This window comes from Patagioenas fasciata, chromosome 7 (genome assembly GCF_037038585.1).
Source record: "Patagioenas fasciata isolate bPatFas1 chromosome 7, bPatFas1.hap1, whole genome shotgun sequence".
Classification (NCBI taxonomy): Eukaryota; Metazoa; Chordata; class Aves; order Columbiformes; family Columbidae; genus Patagioenas; species Patagioenas fasciata.
In genome coordinates, this window is record NC_092526.1 from 27115806 (window position 1) to 27140927 (window position 25122).

The 25122-nt window shown below is 37.7% G+C and overlaps 1 protein-coding gene across 4 annotated transcripts in view; it reads left to right on the forward strand.

Annotated features, from left to right (window-relative positions):
* Positions 1-25122, forward strand: part of GULP1 (GULP PTB domain containing engulfment adaptor 1) — a 146421-nt gene that overhangs the window by 11308 nt on the left and 109991 nt on the right. The window contains exon 2 of one of the 4 annotated variants that reach the window (XM_065840814.2): positions 23611-23671. The exons of the other annotated variants lie outside the window; for them this stretch is intronic. The gene's annotated coding sequence lies outside the window, so the exon portion shown is untranslated. The remainder of the gene's footprint in view (positions 1-23610; positions 23672-25122) is intronic. 4 annotated transcript variants of the gene reach the window in all.

Genomic DNA, 25122 nt, shown 5'->3' on the forward strand with positions numbered 1-25122 from the left:
CCAGCAGGTCAACACTGCCCCCCAACTTGGTGTCATCAGCAAATTTGCTGATGGTGGTCTCAATCCCCTCATCTAAATCATCAATAAAGATGTTAAACAGGACTGGACCCAACACTGACCCCTGGGGGACACCACTAGTGACTGGCCGCCAGCTAGATGCAGCCCCATTTACCAGCACTCTCTGGGCCCGGCCCTCCAGCCAGTTCTTAACCCAGCAGAGAGTGCACTTGTCCAAGCCATGGGCTATCAGCTTTTGAAGGAGTATATTATGGGAGACAGTGTCAAAGGCTTTGCTGAAGTCTAGATAGATCACATCTACAGCTTTCCCCTCATCCACTAGGTGGGTCACCTGATCATAAAAGGAAATCAGGTTGGTCAGACAGGACCTGCCCCTCCTAAACCCATGCTGGCTGGGTCTGATCCCTGGTCCATCCTGGAGGTGCTGTGTGATTGCATTCAGGATGATCTGCTCCATCACCCTGCCAGGCACCGAGGTCAGGCTGACAGGCCTGTAGTTGCCAGGGTCAGCTTTGCAGCCCTTTTTGTGGATTGGGGTAACATTTGCCAGTTTCCAATCATTTGGGACCTCCCCAGTGAGCCAAGACTGTTGGAAGATGATGGAGAGCGGCTTGGCGAGCTCTTCTGCTAGCTCCCTCATCACCCTAGGATGGATCCCGTCTGGTCCCATAGACTTATGAGGATCCAGATGGCTCAGTAAGCCACCAACTATTTCCTCTTGGAATACAAGGGGACTATTTGGCTTCCTATTCCTGTCAACCATCTCCAGAGGCCAGTTATCCTGAGGGCCATCTGTTTGACTGGTAAATATTGAGGCAAAGTAGGTATTAAGTACCTCAGCTTTCTCCTCATCTTTGTTAACTATATTTCCCTCAAAGTCCAGTAGAGAATGGAGGTTTTCCTTGCCCCTCCTTTTGTTATTAACATATTTAAAGAAGGACTTTTTATTATCCCTAACAGAATTGGCCAAATTAACTTCAAACTGCACTTTTGTTTCCCTGATTTTTTTCCTGCACGATGTGTTATGTTACTGGCATACTGGCACGATGTGTTATGTTACTGGCATACCCGTGACTGCTTAAACACTGAAATAATCTGTTGCTATTTAATCCAAATCAATACCATTTGCTAGGTCATCTGGAAGTTACTTTTGCTGAATAAAGTTCTTAGTTGCTTAGCCAAATGGAAGGGTAAACAAATTGTCAGACTACTGAAGAAATATGCCTTGACCGTAAAAGAACATAATAAAATGGTAAAGATCTCAGTTCTGAAAGAATTAGGTGGTTGGCTGAAAATAATTGCTTTGAATATTTTTAATTCATTAAGGTGAGTTTTGTCAGATTCTCTTGAAGAATATTTGTGTATGTTATTTACTGTGGTGTTTCTTGTGCTTGCTGCAAGGCGTATGTATTTCTGGGTAATTTGATCCGATTTGTTTATGGTACAAATACTCTTCCCACCCCAGACAGCAGTATTCAATTGTGTATTATGTTCAGGTGCTTTTTAGAAGACAACATGCAAATGTAAATCCCAAGCAGTGTTTGTGTAAGGTAGAATGGAGTGTATTTCTTCTCAACTAGCAAACTACTTTGGAATTTGGACATGTCTTGAGAGATTTCTGAAACTTGCATTTCACTGTGTACTTAGGAACATTTTACAAGGCAAGACCTTTAAAGAGATGTTGCAACTCAAAAGCTTATGTCTGGAGAAGATGACTTATTAACTACACTCTCAACCTCTTAAATTGTGGTGGGGTGAATGGTGGAGAGAGAGCTCTCTGCCCTGTCTTGTCACTTATCTAGATATGTGTCCGTTATTCATTTGAGCCTGCCCTGGCATGCGGATATTGGGAAAACCTATAGGTACGTGTGGCAAAGTATTGGCTGGTGCAACAGCTGATATGTGAAAAACCACTTAGTGAAGAACTTCAATTACATGGTTACCGGGTGTGTTTTGTTATGGATATATGAATTCTGCTCATGTCTGTTTCAGTTTCTCAGGGTATGCTTGGTTTGGGTGTTCACACCCTAGTTCTGTAAGGCATTTTGAGACAGCAACGATGCTGCTGAAATGGTGGTTGGGGCATTTCTCTGTCCTTTGCCACCTTTGTCCTGCCCAGTGCACCTTTCTTTGAGTACTGGCTCAGGTATTTATGATGTGCATTCGGACCTGGATCAAGTAGGACCAACACCTGCGAAGTGGGAGGAATAGGTCCATTGAAACTTGTTCAGTCTTGTGGAGCAACAATGTAAGACAAAATATAGTTGCTTTTCCAAGTAGATAGAAGGTAAGCTGTAAGCATTGGTTCAGTGTATGCAGGATTTTTCACTGCTTTCAGGGCAGTTCATCACTAACCTGACCAGAATAGATTAATCTGTACAAACAATCTCTATCTGGCCTTTGCTGATTTAGTTTTGTACTCTTCAAGGCACAACCACTTTAACGAGTGAGAATAAACAGTGCTGTATTGTGGAAAAACATAAAGGTTGTTGCTACAATATCCAATTATTTAGCTTTGTCATAGATTCGGGTATCTAGAATGTGTATTGGGGGATTAGTTTACCTGCTGAGCTCTGTCAGAAAAACACAAAATCTTTTTTACTTGGTTCTTATCTTTCTTTAAAAATGAAGAATGCATTGATTTCTGGATACAGCAGAACACTTATTTTATCCATTAAGTAATAATAGAAAAGAAACAGAAATTGAGATTCTTTTAAAGTTGTTTTCTTTGTTTAGGTTTCTTGTTCTTTTTCAACTGCAGGCTTCCTTGATTGGCCCTAGTAACCACTTCCAGAAGTGAGGCTGATGTTTTTTTTTCCATATTTTTGTTATTAACATAATATTCTTTTATCACATAAAGAAAATAAGTACTGTGGATTCAGTGCTCTTTCCATGGCACAAAACCAAGAATATCTTAATTTTACCTTTATGGTGTTGTACATCACATCATGTTAACCATCAGGCTGAGTGCCCCTTGTGTAGATTGAATTTCATGGCAAAAAAAAGACCAACAACCCACCATATTTCTGTGACACTCCCAGTTATGGCTGTAGGGTTAGTTTCATTCTCTGTGTGCTTGTGCCTGTCCTTCATAAGAACTACTTGGAAATGTCTGAAGATTATTTGCAGAATTTTGGTCCTACATTTCATGTGTTTATAAGGTATGGTTTCTATTGAAGAGTGCTATTTCATGCTATTAAATCTCTGTAGAACAGGAACTAATATTCTTATTTTCACTGTTTAATAGATCAATTGAGAGTGAATATCATTATGTAGACCATATAGACTAGATCTGTAGGCTGATACCTTGTCAGGTCAGAGCAAACAATATGATGGCTCTGGCTTGTCCAGCAACTGTTGTGGTGACTCCCCCTCTCAGTTAAAATATCTAATAACTAAAGATACAGTTTTGACTTTGAATCTCCACTATTATAATTTTTATCATAATGTAGAACAGAACATTCCAGTACTCCGTTGCCTTTTGGAGGATCTTTTTACAGTTGATGGTGTTGCTGCTGCTTGAATAGAGAAGGATTCTCGTGCTTAATGGACTGGTTGGTCTTGAAAATGAAGGCAGACCATTACTTTCAACTGATTATTTTCAAACTAGTCTGTGATGGAATTGGGTTACAGCAGAGTAATCCTGTTTTTCCTTTTGCCTCTCTCCCTGGCAAAGATTTTGGAACTTGCTGGCCTGCTCTAATAAAATTTTTACACATTTCACAAAATCTAATGAATGGTTAGAAAAGAGAGATTGACATTAGTGTCCCTGCAGAAGACGTGTAGCTGACTGGAGAATGATGTGTCAGAAACAACACCTTCTTGCGCATCACCTCAAGTCTGATGAATTTTAGTTAGTTACCTGTAATAAAGCCCCTGACAAAAATATTTTTTTCTTGCTCTTAAAAGTTCATCCATTTAGCCCTGCCGTAAGGGATGAAACCCTTCCAGCACTTTATTTTGGAGTGGCCTTACAGGTGCACACCATTGTGAAATTGAATGTTGTTCTTTATCATGCTCATGCAGTTCAGTCATTCATATCTGTTATTTATTATTTCTTTTCTATATTTGTCACATTTTATCACATTCCATTTTCTTGAAACTTTCATTTTAACCCTCTTCGGTCTGCTTTTTCAGTAGACACAATCATTCACTCATAGTTAATTGTACTTCAGCAGAATTAGCATGACATGTCCAATATATGTACAGTATATATGAATTACCTTTTTTTGCCAAAATCTCTTCAGTGTTCCAGATTTTTGGGGTGGGGTGTGTAAATCAAATAACTTGCCTTTTTTCCTGTGGGAAGTCTCACTTTGCTTTAAATGTCTTCTGCTGACTTGAAGAACTTCTATGCATTCCATATTCCCTGTCTTCTCAAAAATAAGACAGGGTCTTATATTAATTTTTGCTCCAAAACTTATTGTTTTTTTACATGTATAGCTGCCTGGACACTATTTAAATTGACTTTTTTATGAACTGTACCTAGAGCTTATTTATGCATTAGGGCTTATATTTTGAGCATCCTTAAAAATCCTGAAAAATGATGCCAGAACTTATTTACAGGGTAGGTCTTGTTTTTGGGGAAACAGGGTACTCCTAGAATTTGCAGTAAATTTTTTTTGCAAATTCCTTCATAAGCCTGGGCAGCTTTAAAACTGGATAGTATGTTTGCTTGTGTTCTGCGTTGTTTTGTTTTGTTTTGTTTTTTAAGGAAAGGCTTATGATCCCAGTTGCGCTTGTTATTTTTCAGATGTCATTTCAATGTTATTGGTTGAGCAGTGTCCTAAGTGCCCCTTTTCTCTGTGTGCACAAGATTCAGACTTGCCTCTTCTTTTTCTTGTATGTACTTTTGTGTTTGTTTTTTTTTAAATAGCTTTGTATGCTTTAGCACTCTCTATAAATTAAAACAAAAAACTAATGGAATTGGAAATCTTGTGTGTTGTCTCTGCTGTTTTCCACTTGAAAGCAGCTATGCATTAATGTCTGTCTAGAAGGTTATTAATACATGAAAGAATTTTAGCATCTTCTATCTATTACTGGGAAGCTTCCCAGCGTTGCTTCATCAACTGTGCTTGTTCCCTTGGTAGCTTTTCTATATATTACTGCTGTCGATTATTGGTGGCTGCTTATTAGTTTTTTGTCTATGCTTGAAGGGATTTTTTTTTCCTTCCTGTGATTCTTTTTAATTGGATAAAATTTTTAAATATTCTATCTTGTTTTCACGTGTTTTCTTCAGTTGCCTGTTTCAGCTGCTGATATTTTTTTTTTTTGTAGTCTCCTTCATACGGCTATTTTTCCACCACAATTTAGTTAACCTTGCAAATGCAGGATTTTGTCACTTATTCTTACAGTTCTATTTCCTAATTTCTGCAGCTCCATATCACTTCAGTGTTTTTCTTTGAAACTGTATGCAGATGTCTTTCCACATCTTCCAGTTCATTTACAGAAGTTAATGATAACATAATTGATGAAAGCAAGAATTTGAAAATACTGACCATGGTTGGTCATTGTACCAGATCCCAGCTTTAATTCCTCTGGAGAAAACAAGTTAGAGGTGTGATGTCAAAACACTGGATTACTACTTTGTCTCTTTTTATGGCTTTTTTTGACAGAAATGCCACTGCATTGCTATTGCAAATCTGAGACTGCACTTTTAACCAAGGATGCGGTTTCAGTCTCTCCCGTCTTTCACGAATACTCTTTCCCTGTGACCGCTCTCTGACTGTCCACATGCCCAGATTTCTAGATTGTTTTTTAAGATTTTGTACAGATTTGACATGATAAAAATAAAAATGTACCAAAACCTCTTGGGTTAAATAAGGTCTGGTATCTTCCTCTGGATCAAAGATGAATCCTATTCAAAATTGTTTCTCTTAATCTGCTGCATTGCAATGATGTCATGTAATGTCCTGTGATTTTTTTAAAAATACTTAGTATGTTTTACAAAGGAGGCTTTTCCTATTATTGTTCTCTTGTCTTCTGTGATGAGAAATACAAATGTCCTGAAGAAAACACTATGTATAATTTTAGATGGAACACACTGCTGATCTAGATAATGAGTAGGACTCTTAAAATTCAAGTGTGATTGTATCTCAAGTTTCAGCAAGGCTTTCTGGAGATTTATGGTAACTCTTAGGGTCAACATGCTTAAAGTATGTTTTTTCAGTTTTTCAAGTTCAAAAAGAGAACAGCCATTCAAGGAAAACAAATCTGTGCTGTAGGCTTCTGTCATAGCAATAATCCTAGGTATTTTTATAGAGTGTGGGCAATAGATTAATCTTGATATCCTGGACTTTGAAATATTAGCATCATACTACTAGTGTCAAAACTGGCAGTGCAGCATCCTGCTGCTTTTCCGGTCCTAAAACACATATTGAGTGTGGTGACAACCTGTGAAAGGAGAATATATGGGATTGTATAGAGCTCTGGATCGAAAGTGTAAAGAGCATGGTGAAAGATCTCCTTGTAGTACAAGAAGGATTTAAAAACAACTAAACTGCAGTGGTGAACAAATTAGATGTTTTGATGTCGTAAACTGGGAAATGGGTGGCACAGAAATAAAAGGTTTTCTTGCACTTGCATCCGTTTAGTCCATAGGTCAGGCTGTTGACAAGGCTTGAGTTTATATGTATTGCTTGGAAACAGGAAATATTTTTAAGTCTGTCTGCATATTGTATCCTGTATGGGCAGATGACCCAGTTTAGTGATTACCGTTAATGTATACCCAGGGCTTTTTTTTTAATTCCAGGATTAGTTTTACTTTCAGAAGACAGTCTTGCCTCCTTCTCTGCATAGGATCCGAATCTACATAGCACCCCAGGGATACCTGACATGACATGGGACTACCATGTTTTACTCTAGGACAACATCTCTCCTCCTTCCCAGCGCAGTGGCATGTGGTTGTGCTCTGTTGGTGTTTCAGCTCTCACTCTGATTCTTCACCTAGCTTAAATGAGGGCTTCTAGGTATCTTGTATCAGTATGACTAACTGAATTGTGTATTACTGTCAAAAACATTTCAGTTAACATGTAGATACTTTTAAATTTAAAGGTGTGCAAAGTGTCTATTCTTACAATTCAATGTTTCTACTTGATATTGATTTAATACTTGATCACCTAGAACTTGGCTACTTCTAAAAATCATTTGTTAGTTAAGAAAGGTAATCTGATTTAGTCACTTGATTTGAACCAGCCCAAAAGGAGCCTGATGTCAAAGAACACTGAGAACCCCTCTCACTGAATATTAGACATGTTAATTTTGGTATGGATCCAAAATGGCTTGTATTTGTAAGCTTCAGTAGAAAAAAAAAAAAAAACACTCCCCAAAAAGGAGGAGACTTGTTTTCTATAAAGCAAGAATTTCTGTACAATCCAGGTGTAACAGAAGTATCTATCCATGCTAGCTAGGCAGTACATTATTGTGTACAGTCCACAATAATGAACAGGCTAACATAATTCTTAAGTGGTTGTGATTCGTTTAAGGAGTTGCTTTTGTTAAGATATATCTGAGTGGTTTGCAGTTTCATAAAGTTGGATGGCTCTGTGGGGTGGATCTTATGAAGATTTTGATTTGCAAAGTAGCAAAGCCAGTATATTTTTTTTTTCCTATTGCTTCTTGAATTGTTTGTTCATAGACCTAAGATTTTTGCTGAAATTAATGTCTTAAAATCGCTGCAAGAGTTTTAATAGTTTATGTGGTATTTTCATGTGCCTAATTTCAGTTCTGTTTGTTGAACCCTGACACTCATTACAACAGTATAACATGGGTAGCAGGGGCTTAAGAGGAGTAAAGAAGTTGGAAAAAAACAGGAATACATAGAATCACAAAAATTGTCATTATATTAAGAGTCTTCTAAATTAAGAAAAACTGTGCAGTCCCATGCCTGATATTATGAACTTGCTTGTGGATCATACATGCTGATGAGTGCAGACAAATTCGAGCACAGAAACTTCTGGTTTAAGTAAACCATATGGCAGACAACTCCATTCCAGCAATAGTGTGTGTGTACACCTCCATTGTCATGTTACCATGCTTTAAGACACTCCAGGACAATTTGTGGGTAGGAGAGCATTCAACATAAGGTGGTCAGAAGTAGTGTGAGGTTTCAGAGGTCATGTGGGCTCATAAGGATTCAGAGATTTGTGGCATCAGCCCCAAATGGGATGTTGAAAGGCAACTCCTGCAAATCTCTTTGATTTCCATCTTGTGCCTTTTTATTACTGCCCTTCTCTGGTCTTTCTTGGTGGAATGTCTGGCTGCCTCTGCATCGCTTGTTGTTAGTATATGAACATGGTCAGAATATTTTTGTGACTTCTTGACAGGTATTACTGTTAAAAGTTCTGTTAGATTTTCTAGAACTTGTGTCCTAAGATATTTGAAGTAACTTACTCAGTAAGCTATTTGGAGTATCCTGTTAACAGAGGCTTTCATGTTCACTTTCCTATTAGCTAGTAGTTTGTAGTTTTAATGAGCATAAAGAGTTTCCTCAGCCATGAGGAAAGCTGAGGATTCATGTAATAACTTCTATCTGTGTTGCCTGATGCTTGCTTTGGACTCTTCCTGTCTAAGCAGTAGCCGAAGGATTTGATGTGGCTTGCTTCTCCATGGGGTGTGGTGGGGTTTTTGTGCGTGGTGGAGTTTTTTTGGGTTTTTTTTTTAGGTCTCTGTACATGTGTAAGTGATCATGGTCCCAGGGACTGTTTGAATTAAATAACCAAATTGAACTGAATAGTTTGAGCTTGCTGTGTGTGCCAAATGGAAGAAAAATGTGGATTTGGGAGATGAGAGAGCTGAGGTGTGAGGGAGGTCTAGCCTAAAGTATTGATGTGTTTCAGTTAGTTGGGTTGTGATTTGCAGACAAACATAGCTGTACTATTTTTAAGAACAGATATTTCTACACAACACAAATATACTATCTTTCAGATGTGTGAAAATGCTAAAGAGAAAATATTTACTTAAATTATTTACTTTGTAACAGTACTGAGAACTTTTTGCTCTTTCCAGAGCCTGAAATGGAAGTTCAGCAATCAAATATTATTGTGAAGAATGCGATTTTTCTACCATTTTTCCTACTTAATACTGGTAAAGGTGCCGTAGTAAACTTTTTGCTGGTGTTAGGAATACTCAACTTCAGCTCTTGGCTCTGATTTGAGTAAATGCTGACTCTCACACCTGAAATCAAGGGCAGCTTGCTTTGAGCATAAAGTACTCTACATTTTATAGATCTTTAGGAAATAACACCTGAGGCCTTAGACACATGTTTCCTTGGCAGATAGTTCCTGTAGTTTCTGCCAGGGTTTACTGCACCCGCAGTAAATCAGTTGAATGGACTGTTCAAGTGTAGTAGAGTTTAAGCTACCTCTCACTAGTGTAGGCAGCTTTAAAGGTTTGAAGATTATAATAATTTCAGATTGGGACCTCCAGTTCTTTGCTAATGTTGAGTAGCCACAGTAAATAAATGTAAAATGAGGACAACACTATTTTTGAAATTTAATTTTGAAATACACTGGAGTTTGTGGGCCGTAAGTGTTCTGGTGAGAGCTGCCACAGAGCTTTCTCTTGTGAGCATCCTCTGTCTTCAAATTCTGCTTTGAAGAGTTTACATGCACCAGGGTTTACAGAGGACCATCAAATAAGTTGCCCATTCAGTGAAAAGCATCCATGCACAGGCAATAGCCTGTAGAAAAGTCTTTCATTACACAGTCACATACTATCATTATGTCTGCATCTAAGGAATCCCAATTAGGATCACATATATGACATTTATTCTGTCATTTTACCACTTTTGAATGATTATTTACCTTGCTCAAACCTTGCATATAGTACTTCATCTACAATATAGGAGACAATCATAACTGGTTATTCAGATTTTTAAGAGGATGAGAACTTAAACTGGACTGGTGTGATAGATGACTTCTGAGCCAGTTGTCAGAAATGCTGCAACTCCTTTTCTTGTCCTGACTGTGCTGGTGGCCAGGCTTGCCTGCTTGGAAAGGGAATTGTCAGCTGAAGCATCCTCTTCTCAGTGCTGTGTTTTCTACTCTTACACAAAGAGGCAACTTCGCTATCTTACAAAGGAATTCCTTCTGTCTTCCTGTTGTTCAGTCCCTGCAGATTTATCTTATATTTGATCGACAACATAGCTTCTGCCAGAGGGAATATTGGTAAAAACTGGACATGAAAGAACTGTGCAGAAGCCTATCTTACTTGGAATATTTCGTATGTTCTCATTCATAAGTTGTTACTGTTAATATAGTTGAAGGATTTGACAGTCACAGACAGAATCCTTATTGGAAAGCTAGGGTTATTGCTCTCATTTGTGATTTTCAAAAAAATAGTTTATAGGGATTAAATTATTAATGGGATTTAACAGCAAACATTTTTGTGGAACTGTTGTGTCTGGATCATCTGTTTCTTGTTCAACATCCATAACTAATTAGCTTATTAAAAAAAAAAACCAAAAAACAAAAAAACAAAACACACAAAAACCCACAACAAAACAGTCACTGAGCTAATATCTTACAGAGAAACCTTTGATGTTAGATTTGATCCTCTAATTGCTCTTATAATTGGCATTCATTAGAGCTCTTTCACAAGTCAGGGCAATAGACGTCCTTTGTTTTATTTAGAATGTTGTAAAACCAATTGAACTGGCAGCTGATTCCAGTTTTCTATTTTGTAAGCAATTTTGGAAGACTGTGGGCTATAGAACTGTCTGATTTGCCTGGCTTGTAAAAGTTTACTGTAAAGAGAGGTGAAATTTCAGCATATGGCTCTGTATTGGCAATTACATGCATTAGTGGTTAAGCTGGTATATTCTGTCTGCTTTATAAATGTTTATGTTGCAGCTTTCTACTAATAGTGTTATGGAGACATAAAGTACAGTGTATGGCAGTGATCATTAGTTATGGCCCAGTAAAAAACTAGCTATGTGTATTTTGGTAGCATATCCAGTCCTAAACCAGCTTTTCTGTTGTTCTTTAATAATTTAACGTAAAGTCATTGTCAAATGGGATGTAAATGCTTTATTTTTTATATGCAGCATATTCAAGTTGCAGATCTCTTTAAACATAAATAAGTCTGGAAATAATAAGATGATACTCATACCTACCTAAAACTTGTCTTACTCATTCTGAAATAATTTTGAATGTTTTTTGATTGCCTGAGTGCATGTATAAACGAAATATACAATTTCTTTGTTCTGAAAATACAGGCAGCTCTGTAAGGCAGCTTTGAAATGTCATGCTGTTGTCAAAAAAATTCATTCACTGATCATTGTCCCTAAAAATTAGTGGAAAAATTCTCCAGTTATGAATGGTCTCTGGATCTAACTTCTAAAGAAGAATGTGAGAAGTTTGAATTAAGCTACGATAGGTATTTAGATACCAAAATATTTAACTTTTGCCATATGGCTTCTCCCAAATCCAGAACTTCTTTCTTATTTGCAGATCAGCTCTGAATAGCATGGTGATTGTGGAATGCTCTATATAAGTGACAGATTCAAAATGGAGCTTGTTTTCAAGTCTTTGGCAGTTAGACACAGTCTTCTGGAATTGTCTGCATTACATTTTTGTAATTTTAACAATGACAGTCTAAAGTGAATTAAAAGAATAAATGAAGCATTTCTTGTGGTATTCATGCTGAAACCAAGGCATAATTAACAAAAAGTAGTTGTCAGTATTATTTCTTTGCATAATTTCACTGACAGGATCCCAGAAATACTGATTTTTCACAGTTGAAAAAAAGATGATCTTCTCTTCGATGTCATCTTCAAGTAGCAGAGTCTACAAATTCCTGTGACATGTTTGAAAAATGACTTGTGGATGTTATCCAGGGGTAGTAAACCTCTAGGGCAAGGACTGCTGTTCTGTTCTGTTCTATGGAGAACAAGCCACATTTTTTGCATTGGAAAGCATTTAGTTTCACACGTCTGTGGATGCTGATATATTTTTTTCAATATGCACCTCTTCACGCCATTGCAAATTGCTTTTCCTGTTTTAATTCTCCACATTTGATATCTTCAGAGGAAATACCTCTGTGTATTAACACCTGCTTTTTAATCTGCAGTATTTGGGAAAATACATTGTTAATACATTTGATGATGTTATTCAGCGCATTGTTCAGGCAGTAGACATATGCAAAGCCCCTATACTAGGCATGCTTAAATTGCCCAAAGAATGTATATCAGTGATTTGTAATAAGAGCTTGTAAGAACCTGTTAAGTTTTTGGGAGAGTCCCAGGAAGTGTATACCTCGCCAAAATTCTTATATGCATTCAGCCGTCTGGAGTTAACTAGTCCTTGGCACCAGCAGATTTTTCCTCTGGAGGTTTAAATGCAAAGGATCAGCTATACTGCAAATCATCACTTGCTTCATGTCTGACCACGTTTTAGACTAGATAAATCTGATGTCCAAAGTTTTAGTAATATATGCAAGAATGGATTGAAGATTTTGAAGTCATTTTATGAGTTGTGAAGAGTTTGATCCAATGATTTTGTTTTCTGAGCTTTTTGGCAGATACCTTTGAGGTGAGATGTGAGACAGGTGGAGACAAGAGAACTGTTAGACCAGGTTCAGTAATAACCCTTCTTTTGGTGTCATCTATATGTGATTTACTGTATTTCTACACCTGATCATATAAATGCATTTATCAACACTAACAGGTAATCAGTTATATTGGTTACCTGATGTAAATAGGGTTCATTTGTATTTGTTGCTGGATCACAAATATGACACGGGGTTTTAGTGTGCTATTTACACAGAAGAAAGTGTGTAAACACATAAAGTCCTTTTGCCATTTGAATGCTTTCTGTTGTGACTTCAGGGCAGATGAAACCATAATTATTGTGGACTAGAGGAAGCTAATCTTTATGCTAGACCAGTGCGCTTAAGACCTTTCTAACCAGTATGTATCTTCAGATTTATGTCAACTTCTGTTACTAATTCATGATTCTTCAATGTGACTTTTCTTCTTGGATATTCTTTATCTCAGTTTCACATGCTGCTTGTTTTATCTGTTGCTTTACTTTTATTTCAAAGCTCAACTGGGTTAGATCTCAGAATGTACAGATGTAGTTGTCAGTGCTTTAGATGATATGGCTGAGGGTGATGTTGTCATTAGTGCTTTGAGAGAGAACAGAAATCTGACTGTTTGACTGGGGCAGTTTCTTAGCAAAATGTACTGCTTAAAAACTTGTGAGCTTTTGTTGTACTTGTTCAGCTTGTTTCATTTCCATTCAAGTTGTTGTGTAACTGGTATAAGAAGCTGCTATCAGTGGCCTAGTCAGATGCATTTTGAAACTAGTAGGGCTCTATGGTTAAGATCTGCTGTATGATTTGGGCTACTGGTTTAGATTTCAGGCTGTGACATGGGGGCTTGGGGAGGGAAAATATCTTTTGGAGCTTGACAAGTACTTTATGTGCTAAAAATATGCAAGTAGGTGAGGATTTGTTCCTGATGAAGACATAGCAAGAGTTAGCCATGAAATAAAGTGCTATCATATTTTTGTTGGATTAGCTGGCTTATTTACAAACTCCTTTAATCATTCTCAAGATGAAATGGATTTTAATCTGTATGGTTTATGTTGTGAGAATATTGTTGCACTTCAGATACGAGGCTTGTGATTAAATAAAGGAGTGTGTGGGGGGAGGAGGACACGTGTTTATGTACTATATTGTGAGCAGTATTAAACAGCATGGACTATGGTGGCAGAGTCTTGAGTAGGGAGTTATGCTGTGTAACAAATGATGCTCTGGCATGCGTGACGTATAGCTGATGCTGAAAATTCTCATTTCTGAGATACAAAGCAAAAATAGATGCTCTGATGATATGCCAGAAATTGTGAGCTTTAGCTTCTGTGCTTAATGCGAGTCCTGTGTGAACAGGAGTTGCTGGGATTGTGCAAGCAGTTTTGTGTTTGTTTTGGTGAGTATGTTTTTCTTTTTTTAATGTAAAGCTAATTTTTGCCTTTAAAGCAGTGGTGTTTCAAAGCAGTATTCAGTGTTTCTTCAGCCCCCATTGTGGTGTTCTCGAGCATCAGATTAAGTTGGTCTATTACATAAATTGGGAGATGTAAAAAAGAAGTGGGGAGTATGGGGTCTGTGAATGAGCAGTATATTGAAAGTCTTCTGAACTTTGGATCAGACTCCTAAAGATACATTTCAGCTGTGATTGTTAGTGACAGAGAAATATAAATGAGCCCTTTTTGCTTGTGCTTGTTAAATGCGACAGTCGGCCCTTGTGTGAAAGAGTCTGTATGAGCTTGGCTTATTTGTAATTTTTTTTCCTTTGCCTTTTTACCTAAGACTAAACCCCCAAATTTTAGTGCTTGCATTGTAGAGGTTTGGTTTTTTTTTTAAAATATTTATTACAGTGAGCACTCTTCCAGTACCTCGTTTATTGGGAAAGGAGAGAGGGGAGTAATAGAAAACTGTTGTTTATATCTATATTCCTTGATTACTCTCACTAGCATGCCAAATAGCTAATGAAAACCTGCCTTGTGGATTGTTTATTTATTTATTTATTGAACAAAGCCTGGTCTGCTGATGTGATCTTAATGTTCCATAGTGCTAGACCAATATACTGTGAGTGCCATTAATCTGAAGCTCTGTCTTGGCATCTTTAATTCCACCTGTGGGATTAATGCAAGATTGTGTTTCCTTTCCCTCCTTCACCTCTGCCTTTAGTATTAATTTACATAGTCATACCGGATGCTTATTATGTTCAAATCAGAAAGGAAAAAAAACTGTTATTGAAGGGTAGAATAAAGCCAAGGTTTTTTATTTTTAATTTTTAGAAATTGGTGATATGCTTTGTCTAAGGTGAGAAGCAAAAACAGTGGAGCAAGTATGGAATGAAAAAAGAAATAATTTTCCTGTCTGTGCTACAGATCCAGATGCTCTTACTACAAGGAAAGCCTTCTCTGTACCAGATTTAGTTTTACATGAGGTATGTTCATCCTTTGGGATGTTGGTGTACTACAGTGTGCTTAAGGACAAAATGATAAACATCTCACTAGATTAATAAACGTTATCACCTGATGGTTTTTGATTGTACAATACTCTGGAGCAGGCAATATTCCTTGAAACAATGGGCATATGAGTGTTGGCACACCTGTGTTCAGAACCTAAATATCTCTTTACATGTTACCGTATGTTCTTCCTTTAGATTTAGAGAAGATTTAGTTTAATTACGAAAAACACAAGTAACTCTACTAACCAGTGTACTGAAGTCATTAGCTAACAGCCTCAATTATAGCATAGCATAGAAAACGCAGAACAAATGCAGGAAAAGCAAGACTGAGTTAGCCTTGAATTTGCTACTGTGTCTGTATTACCATGATAGAAGGGTTCATTCGGTGGACCTGTCAGACAACTGGAGGCTCAAATGTTGGAGAATAAATACTCAGTTTTAATCTTTTTTTGGAGGGAGAAAAAAAAGGAACCACCTTTGGAACCAAGGTAGTAATTAGTCTGAAGCAGCATAGATTAGTCCCACTTAGAATGGAATTTACTTATTTGAAAGTAATTAAATTAACATAGACTGAGTCTGCTCAGCTTGGGGGAGGGTTGAAAATGGAGTTTTGTGTAAAAATTCTGTGGTTAATGCCCTCTCTGTGCTTCTGAATAACTTAAACTTTATAATTTAACATAACATTTGTCTTGCATTTTGTTAACCATTCAAAGACAGGTAGTTTTCTGTGAATGAAATGGCCCTTCTTGGTGGGGGAAAAAAACAGTGTTTGGACTGAATTTTGGTTCCTAGTCAGTGATGGCCAGGCAGGTAGGACATCATCTCCTCCTTTATTACACTTGAGATTTCTACCCCTCTCCTCATGCCCACCAGTCTCTCACCCCAGCTTTATTTCTTCCCCTTTATTACCTAATGTTTGCCGATGCTGCTGCACGGTTTCCAGGGAAGGAGTTTATCTGGGATTAAGGGAAGGGTTAAGCCATTTTCCCACTCTGATTTGAGTCGAGATTCACAGGATGCACATGATATCCACCTGTCACGGGGTGGGGGAGGCAGCAGCTCCAACACAGTGGACCTCTTCTTGCCAGGTGCCTCCCTGACATGCATGTGTTTCTAGTGACAGAACACTTTTAAAAGTTCTTCAATTTACGGATAATATTTTCAAATTTCTCTTGCTGAGTTCTCACTAAGCTGTTTAATGGTGTGTGTCACTCAGACAGCCAGATTGCAGCAAAATGGCAAATGGACCCAGATAGGTCTAATCATCCTTAACCTATTATAAAAACCTTTGCATGCTGGGGGCTACAAGAATTAAGTTGGAATGTAAGGGAATGTGAAAAGAACCAAGCCCAGCTGGTTGTGCTTCTCTGCAGAAAGTGACTGCTCTGTTTTGAACACAGACCACAAACACACAAGGAAGCATTGACCAGAAACTTCCTCCTTAGGCACTTAGTTTCCAGTTAAAAAAGACAATAAAGGTACTTCCAAATGTCTTGTTTTCTGAGCTGGATTTGAACAATGAGCTGATAATCCTGTGACCTCTCTCTCTTGTTCTCCCTTTTGCTTGGAGGGGATGCAACTAGCATCCTTGGGATGCAGCTAGCTTTTAATTCCTGTTGATTGTGGGGCAGAATCGTGCTGTTTGTGGTGAGTTTTGTAGCAGTGTCCTGCAGTGGTACAAATATTGCTCAAAGGGCACTGGGAGTGAAGGTTGAACCTGACAGGCCACTTTGCAGGGTCTGCAGGGCAGTAATGGGTAGACAAAGGCCACGTTTGGCAGCATTTTGGTTTTGTTTTCTAGTTGTAAATACATCTCCTCCACAATTTATTCATTGTACTGTGAATGAAAGAGCGGATGTTTTGATTTGAAAAGGGAATCATATTTATAAGTCTTGAGTATAAACAAACAGCAGGGAAGAAACCTTATCAGAAAGCAAAACAGCCTTACTAGACCATCTTGTAAGACTGAGTTCCGGGACAGCAAGGAATAACCCTGATGGTGTTTGGTATCAGTGACAAGTGTGTGTGTACATGTATTTTTAGAAGGGCTTCTAAAGGGCAGCCTGCTGCATGTCGGTTTGTTTATGGATCTGTGTTATGTAAAACATGATATTTTCCCAGCTGAACTCTCCTCCTCTTTTAAATTCGTGGTCTGCCTTTATCTGCCCCCTGTGAACTACAGACTGGTAAATGATAGAGCTGTCTTTCCACCTCAGTTTCCTTAGAAATGGCATCAAACGGTAATTGCTTTTCATTCCGCACTTCAGAAAGAGTGAGATACAGAGCCAGGGTTTGCTTTTCCCCAGGGTGGTGTGGGTGTGACTGATGGAACAGAGCCAGAAGAATTTGGCAAAGTCTCTGACTGTAAAGGGAATAATCAGTTTCCTCTGATGATGGATGGCACTTAGAAGGCAGCTGAGCTTGAAAGCCATTTCTCATGTGAAGACTCTGCACTGTGCAGGTCAGCCATTCAACAAATGCAAACCTTCAAAGTGCAAGCTAATAGCTTGGCAGGTTATCCCTGACAAGCAGCAAGTGATTCAATTTTAGTTCCTGGGAATGTGTTTTTGTTTTGGTTCTTTTTTGGATTGTAACATCTAGTAATTTAAACAGTTTTCTAATTACATTCTAATTACATGGTGATATGCTTCTAAGTTCAGAAATACCTTAAAGAAGACTCAGTTAATAAGGAAATATATTTTTGTTCCTAAATATAGTAAATTGCTCTAAAAGAGTGATTCTGTTTAACTGCTGCACATGCTGTTAAACATATAGGATAAAACCCATATTTTAACTTACTACCACAGCTGAACAGGTGTTAAAATATTTGCCCCTCATTTTTCTGTGCAGCAAATTTAGAGCTCCCTGGGACAGAGCATCCTTGTGTGTTGCTTTCAAATAAATGGTCATGGAGTAGTGACAGTGAGATTTGACAGAAAAATCTATAGTGCAGTGAAGCTACATTCATATAGAATAATAGGCGTAAGAGACATTTCTAGTCTAATTTTACAGGCAACACTCTTAGGTCTTGGAGAGTTTGTATTGTCATATTTATCTTTGATTTGGTAAAAGAATGGTACCATCTGGAATACTGCTTGAGGAAAGGCTTCCCAGTAAATATCCAAATACTGAGTTTACTCCCTGAGTTTAGAGCTGTCTCTTGAGGAGGTCTCAAATTTGAACAGCTACTTTTATTTGGAGTTTGAGAAGTAAGATTATAAAGTATCTATATAGACAAGAAAGTTCAAAACCATTATAAAACTTAGATTTTTCTCCTGGGAGATAAACCTGTGAGGCTCAGTCACTAGCACATTATCTACTGCTCCATGAATACAGGAAATTCTAATCTATAAACTACTTGGAATAATGTTAAGCGGTATACTTGTTTCTGTTTAAAGGATTCGATTTTGAGAAATGTTCTCCCTACGACAATGTGATGTATTATTCAAAACATATTGACTGCGCAAATAGGTTTTGTGAGATTGTATTCTTTAAGCAGCAGCATGTTGACAATAATTACATTAATTTTAGTGTGTCTGAAACTCCCTGTGTTTACCAATTGTCATCTGTGGTGCTTGAATTGATTTATTAATCACAAAGCTGGAGTTCAGTTTTCAAGAATGTATTGATATAGTAATTATGAATGCAACTTAATCTTAATTGTAATAAAAACCTCAATATCCAATATTTTAAAAAAATATTTTTCAGGACGCAGCCATGTGTTCATACCTTGATACACATGTGCACTCTTTGCAATTTTCTTAAGCATGTTTCAGATCAGCAGTGGGCCTTAGTAAGGCATTCAGGTGAAGTAGGAACCTAAACTCTCTAGACTTCCATACCAGCCAGGAAGATCTATTGTGTTCTGGTAGAATGAACTCTCCTTACAATTTCAGTTCAATTAGAACAGAATATGGTGCTTTCTAGTTAGCACATTAGTTCAGTAAAGGGTAAGAATCTGCTTCAAATTCCTAATTCTACTTTTTACGTGATATTGGGCAGTTCTCGAAGTCCGAACAGGAATTAAGTGCTTCTGTGGTCCTGGGAAGCAGTTATTTCTTTGGATCTTAATGCTGAATTTACAAAATGTGTTCCTGCTTCTCTTCCTACCACATCTTGATGTTATGAGGGCAACTAAGGAAAATGTGTCAGGGTATTTGTATCCTGTTGTAATTGTGATCTTATAAAATCATGTTATATGACTGGGATATCTGCATATAGAAGCAGAATTTCCCACCCCTCCACCCTGCCCCCCCCAAATATTTATGTTCACCAGAATTTGGAGAGCAGTAACTTCCATCATTTAGCCTCAAAGGTCCAATTTGATGTAAGGCCAAATATGGTGTAAGGTTACTCAGAACATCCAGTTAGTGATTTAATATACTGGTGTGATTTAATGGAATTAAAGCTAAAACTGTGTCCTCCAAATCAGGGGACTGGCAACCTTATTTATTGAGGCCTTCATTGTTGTTATCATTAGAAATATGTTGACCCTATGGAAGTTATCAACTTTGAAAAATTTTAATTGATTTATGGGAAATAGATTTTTGAACAGAAAGGTTGCCTACAAGAAGGATGTCAGTCTCCTCAGAATGTAGAAATAATGAATATATTCCTGTTTTATATGCAAAAATATTGTGTTCTCTCTTAAAATTTTTAAAAACAGAAATCTGACATGTATTCACCCAGTTCAGGGTGACCATTAGCAAAGTCTTTTTATTTATTTTTTTTTTTTTTTCCCCTGCATGTGAAAGACAGACAGTGATACTGCCTAGTTTCAAAAAAAGAGCTAGAGTAACAGCTGTATGATGCTATATGTAATTTGTGCTTGATTCAAGTTTACAATATTCATTAGAATTTCTCTCGAATATTTAGAGAGATAACAAACCCAATACAAGGAGAAAAGAATATGGGATGTTTCTACTGCGTTTTCGTAATTATACCTTTTGGTAAATTGTTGCTACCGTCTTTGACTGACTTTGTGCTAATATTGTGATACATTTTTTTATCAGGCAATTAATGCAAAACTTTATTACTTGATGAAGCAAAGAAGGGGCATAAGGCATGCAGTTTCCTACCAACAGCGCATGTGGAATTGCCATACCATTACTTAGTGTGATTTGGTTTACCAGTGCTTCTTTGTTTACATAAATTTAGAGGATGCTGGCTACCAACTTCTGCCAAGTAGGGACAGCCAAATATTAACTAAGGATTATGAAAATAAGTTTCATTTTGCATTTGTTTGTACCTGATGCTTTCTGCAGATGTTGTTTCAGATGTTAGATAATGAATCAGGTAGGACACTGTATGAGCACAAATACTGTCCTCATTTTTTTTCTGCAGTGTCTCAGTATGGCCATCATTGTTCCTGGGTGTGGTTGCATGTACCTGCGTTCTGAATTTGAGAGTCTCAAGCCATTTTTCCTGCAAGTTCTACAAGGTTTTTCTGTGGTAAAGCCCCTGTTTTTTTCACCAGCCTTCATTGTAAATCTTCCTGGGAAGTTACGAGGAAGGAATAGGATGACTTTTAACAAATTTCTTTTCTGAGACTTTGAAAGGCTGCCTTACTTGCAGACAGTGGCACAGGCAACTGGTCATCCTGTGTCTCTTGAGGCAGAGGGACATTGTCCTGCTGAGCAGTAAGGCATATGGGAAAAATATATCAATTGGTAGTAGAAGAGGGTAAGAGTGCCTTATCCAGACTTTTTCTTAACAGGCATGCTCATTTCTATCTACTTCTATGGAAAAAAAGCTCATTTCTAACAGAGTTCAAATGAATGGGAAGCTGTATGCATACAGCGGCAGCTTTGTTATAACAAGTTACTGTCTGAGATCTCAGTAAACACAAAAAATGTTAACCTAGACTGTCACTATTACTTTGCATTAGAGTAGTTATAATATAATAGCTGTCTTGGGAAGGGCAAAAAAAAAAAAAAAAGAAAGTTTTTATTGAGCAAAGTACTTGTCTGTATCATAAAGGGACTTTGGATTTCTTTGAATCAAAATACTTGACACTAACCAAACTATTTCATTGCACAGAACCTTTCAGAGGGATAAACTTTTTGGAGTTGAAGGAGACTTTGCTTTCCCCTCCTTTATGGTCAGTTGACAATATCTTAATATTTTTCTTGTGAAGTAGCTCATTATTCTTTAATTCTGAAAGACAACACTTCCTCTGTGTGTGTGGTGGGGGGTTATTTGTTTTTTGTTGAGTGCTAAGAATGGGCTTGATACTATACTAATTTTTTAAAGCTGTGTCATCTGCTCTGTGGTTTCCATAGTTACCTGATGAAGTCCTAGTGGTAGGTAGATATAAATGACAATTCATTTCCTTTGTTAGACTGAATGCTAGTTTGTTGTGTTTTTTTTTTTCATTGCTGTTAATACAGTAAAGTATTCTGTAGTGGTAGCAGTGGCTGAAAATCTGTTAGATGGCTGAGGAGGTAATGCATGATTTTGGTAAAAGGAGCCTGAAATTAAAGAATTTTCCCATGGAGTATCTATATAAGCTAGTTGTAGATTAGCTGGACTGTGTGCAGAGTTTAACCTGGCAGAGAGCTTGGTGAGAGAGAAAACTAGTGGTTCGAATGGACTTCAAGTCAAGGAGAGCTTGGTAAATGTGTAGAAAGACCCCCGTGACCAGCTTTACTGGACTGGCATATAGCAAGGGAGCAGTGGATGGCTTGAAATATTGTACGGGACAAAGGTATCCCAGGTAGTGAAGGTGCAGATTTTGCAAGACTACAGAAGACTACCACTGTACCACATTGACTCTGATGACCGCATCACAGTGATACCTGAAACCGTTTTCGTAAGGACAGAGGGGAAAGAAAACTAGCTCCTTTTGTTGTCTTTTCAAGTGTATAAAGAAGGATCAGAGTAAGCTACAAAATTATATTTGTATTCCAAATAACAGTGCTAACTTGGTATCTGCATTGTATTTTTGTATATACTGACATATTGTCTGGTTTTTGGCCACACCTACGAGAGACACCATTTAGTGCTGTATTTCTGCTGCTTATCATAGATCTCTTCTCCAATAGTAGTACGAATAATAGCAGGAACCTGAAAAAAATCTGTTTATCTTACTGATTTCCTCTCATCAGAATCATTACTAAATAACTGTTTCCCTAACTTCACTAGGTAAGGTCACTTGAGTCTCCCGAACTTCTTGCTCTCCCTTTCACAGTTAAAATTGTTTTGTTTTACTGCTAGAGATACTTAACCTTCATGGAAATAAAGGGTGTCATTTGCTTTTTAATTTTGTAAAGAGGAGACAGAGTTGTAGTTTGAAGAGTACTTTATTACCTGAATTTTGTAGACATGGATTGTCAGGGATTTCAGTGTCTAAATGGGGCTTCCCCAATGTGCGGTATTCTTAGGAACCCCATGGAGCTGCATTGGGAAATACAGCTATTAGCTGTGGTTAAGAGGACACATGTAAAACAGTTCCTCTCTTTCTCAAGGCTGTGTACTCAGCATAATCAAAGAACTCCATGCATTGTGAAATGTGAAATTCCAGGGTTAGTAACCAAAACCATCTTGTTTTGAATTTGGTAAACGTTTAGGCCAGAGGTCTATGCTCTTGTGATTAGAGTTGCCTGGGGGTAAATTTGACCTGAAAATCTATCCAGTGTTAGTATGAAGTGGAACAATTCTATATGAAGCAAAGGTATTTAGAAGTCGCCCATATCAGCAATTATTTTGACTCACCAGTTATTCGTCTCCTTGGTATTTGCTAAGACTTTAATAACAACCATGGAATAACTCTTCCGAGATTTTTACAGGCTGAGAAACATCTTGTTTCTGAACACAGTAGTTTTTATCATTTACAAGACTCTTCTGAAAAAGATCAGGGAATAGCAGGAGGAGAGGTGAAGCAACGTAGCGCTGCTACAACCATGAAGGCTTAGTGAACCTTCACACCTCTCTAGCATTAGCAATATCCCTCTGGTGTTTAAAGCAAGTGACACCCCCAAATTGGCGGTCACAGTGTGTTTGTTTCCTTTTTTGTAAAAGATACATGTATCTCTTCTGATTTGCTTGAGTGAAGTTTATTAGGGTCTAGTATCATCAAGGTGAAATGAATCCTGGCATCTGCTTCTATGAGGGAATTTTTATGTCTCCTAGGTGGCCTGCGTTTCATGCTGCTTAGTTGTGAGATCTTTGTGTTTTGCCAAAAAAAAAAAAAAAAAAGGATCTATTCTAAATGTTTCTCTTGATTGTGTGTTTTTGTTTTTTTGGTGGTTTTTTTTTTTAAGCAGAGAAGTGATAGTAGTTTTATGGTATGATGGAATGGCAGATTTTGTGATGGTAATTTTCTGGTATGCAGGGCATGGCAGCCAGTTTGTTTCTGGTGTGTATATTATGGGATATTTGACAAGGTTGGAAGCCAGGGAATTGGAATGATGTTTCATGTGCTACCTATTTATCTCAAAATACAGTTTCTGTTTCTGTCAACCTTAGGTAAAAGGTGTTAAATGAAACAGGTGAGCTCCAGCAGATGGTACCCCTGACTGTGCTGGCATTCAGAAGATGTGTGTTCCTGCTTATGAAGTCTCAGCTGGGTAGCTACTTCTTAAACCGTGCTTATGTGAACTTTTATTTTTGTCGTTCAGTGTCCTCCAGATGCTACTAGAAACTTCTTCAAAGAGAATGAGGTGAAACATAAATGATGGAGTAGGTAATTTTTGTTTTGTCTATATCTTAATGAAGTTTGTTTCTAAAATACAGCCATGAACATTATGCCTGCTTGCGGACAAATTTGTTGAGAAACTGGGTTACTGTAGACAAGATCCATAGAAATGAGTAAAAGATTGGCAATTAGAGCCTTAAAGCTTATCAGAAACAGAAATGAGAAATGCCTTTGCTGTATTGGAAAACAGCAGGTAGTAGTAATACATGTGTTCATTTGGAGGGAGACACAAAACTAATCAATCACTAAACTAGATGCTGGATAACTCACTTTGGAGGTGAGACATATGTTTTTGACAATGAAGATGATAAGTCTTTTGAACAAACTACCATTTGGGAACAACACTCTAGCCATCCCTTGAAATGTTTACATTGAAATTGGTTAGCTTTTCAGAGATAGAAATCTTTACTAGATGGAATGTAATGGCCTGTGATAGGTACAACAGGTAATTTTGGTCCTTAAATGTAGGAATGCTCTTGCTTCCTAGATTTGCACTGTGATGTGTTATTGGCCTTCTGCATATAGTATAGTCTCCTTTGCTTAGTGTTCTTTGCTAAAACATGATGTGGTCTTAGGGTCCAGATGTAAGCTCACAAAACACTTTTTTTAACTGCTCACCTGTTGGCATTATAGAAGCTTCTGCCATCTTAGTGAATGTCCTTAATAACAGGTAGCTTGTCTTTGATGTGTGCTTCTTGCTTTTGTCTTATTGTTCACAACTGAACCACTGCCTGTGTTGGTATTTAAGAGCCATTTCTTATGGTTGTGACAGGTACAGATTCACTTGGTTCTTTTGTTTATTGCCATAAGCTATACAAGAAAGGTTTGGTCTTTAATGTACTGGTGGTTTAGGATATTATTTGTGGTTTCAAGCTGTATCCAGAAATATTTTGGTGCCTTTACTAATGCATTGTGTTGAACCTCTAGTAGAGTGCTCTGTAGCATTGTTTTAGTATTGTGGGCTCTGTTCATTCTTGAGGGGTTGAAAACACAATTGTGTTCTGTACACAGAACAGAGGCAATAGACGAGATGGAACATCTTGATCATGATTTTTTGCATAGTGGGTCCATTTGATTCCCTACTGTGTATATTTTGTTGTAGTAAAACATTGATCTAAAATGTTCAGAAGTGTTGTTGTTTAATGTTGTTTAGCTTTAGCAGCAGAACTGACAAGGTAGGCACGGTAGCTGTGATCAGGTTCCTTTTTGGTTGTTGCCTTTCCTTGAGGTAGAATGACCCCTGTGATAATACTGAATTGTCCTTGAAAGACTGTTTCAATTTTCTTTCTGTTGTATGACTGCATTATTTTTTAAGGATGTGTGAACTGGAGGTACTGACTGTAAGAAAGGAGGCAACTCTTTCCTTGGGGCAAATGAGTTTGCTTATGGGAGAGGAGTTTACAGGGAAAGGGGTGGCACCTGGCAGGTGCTGCAT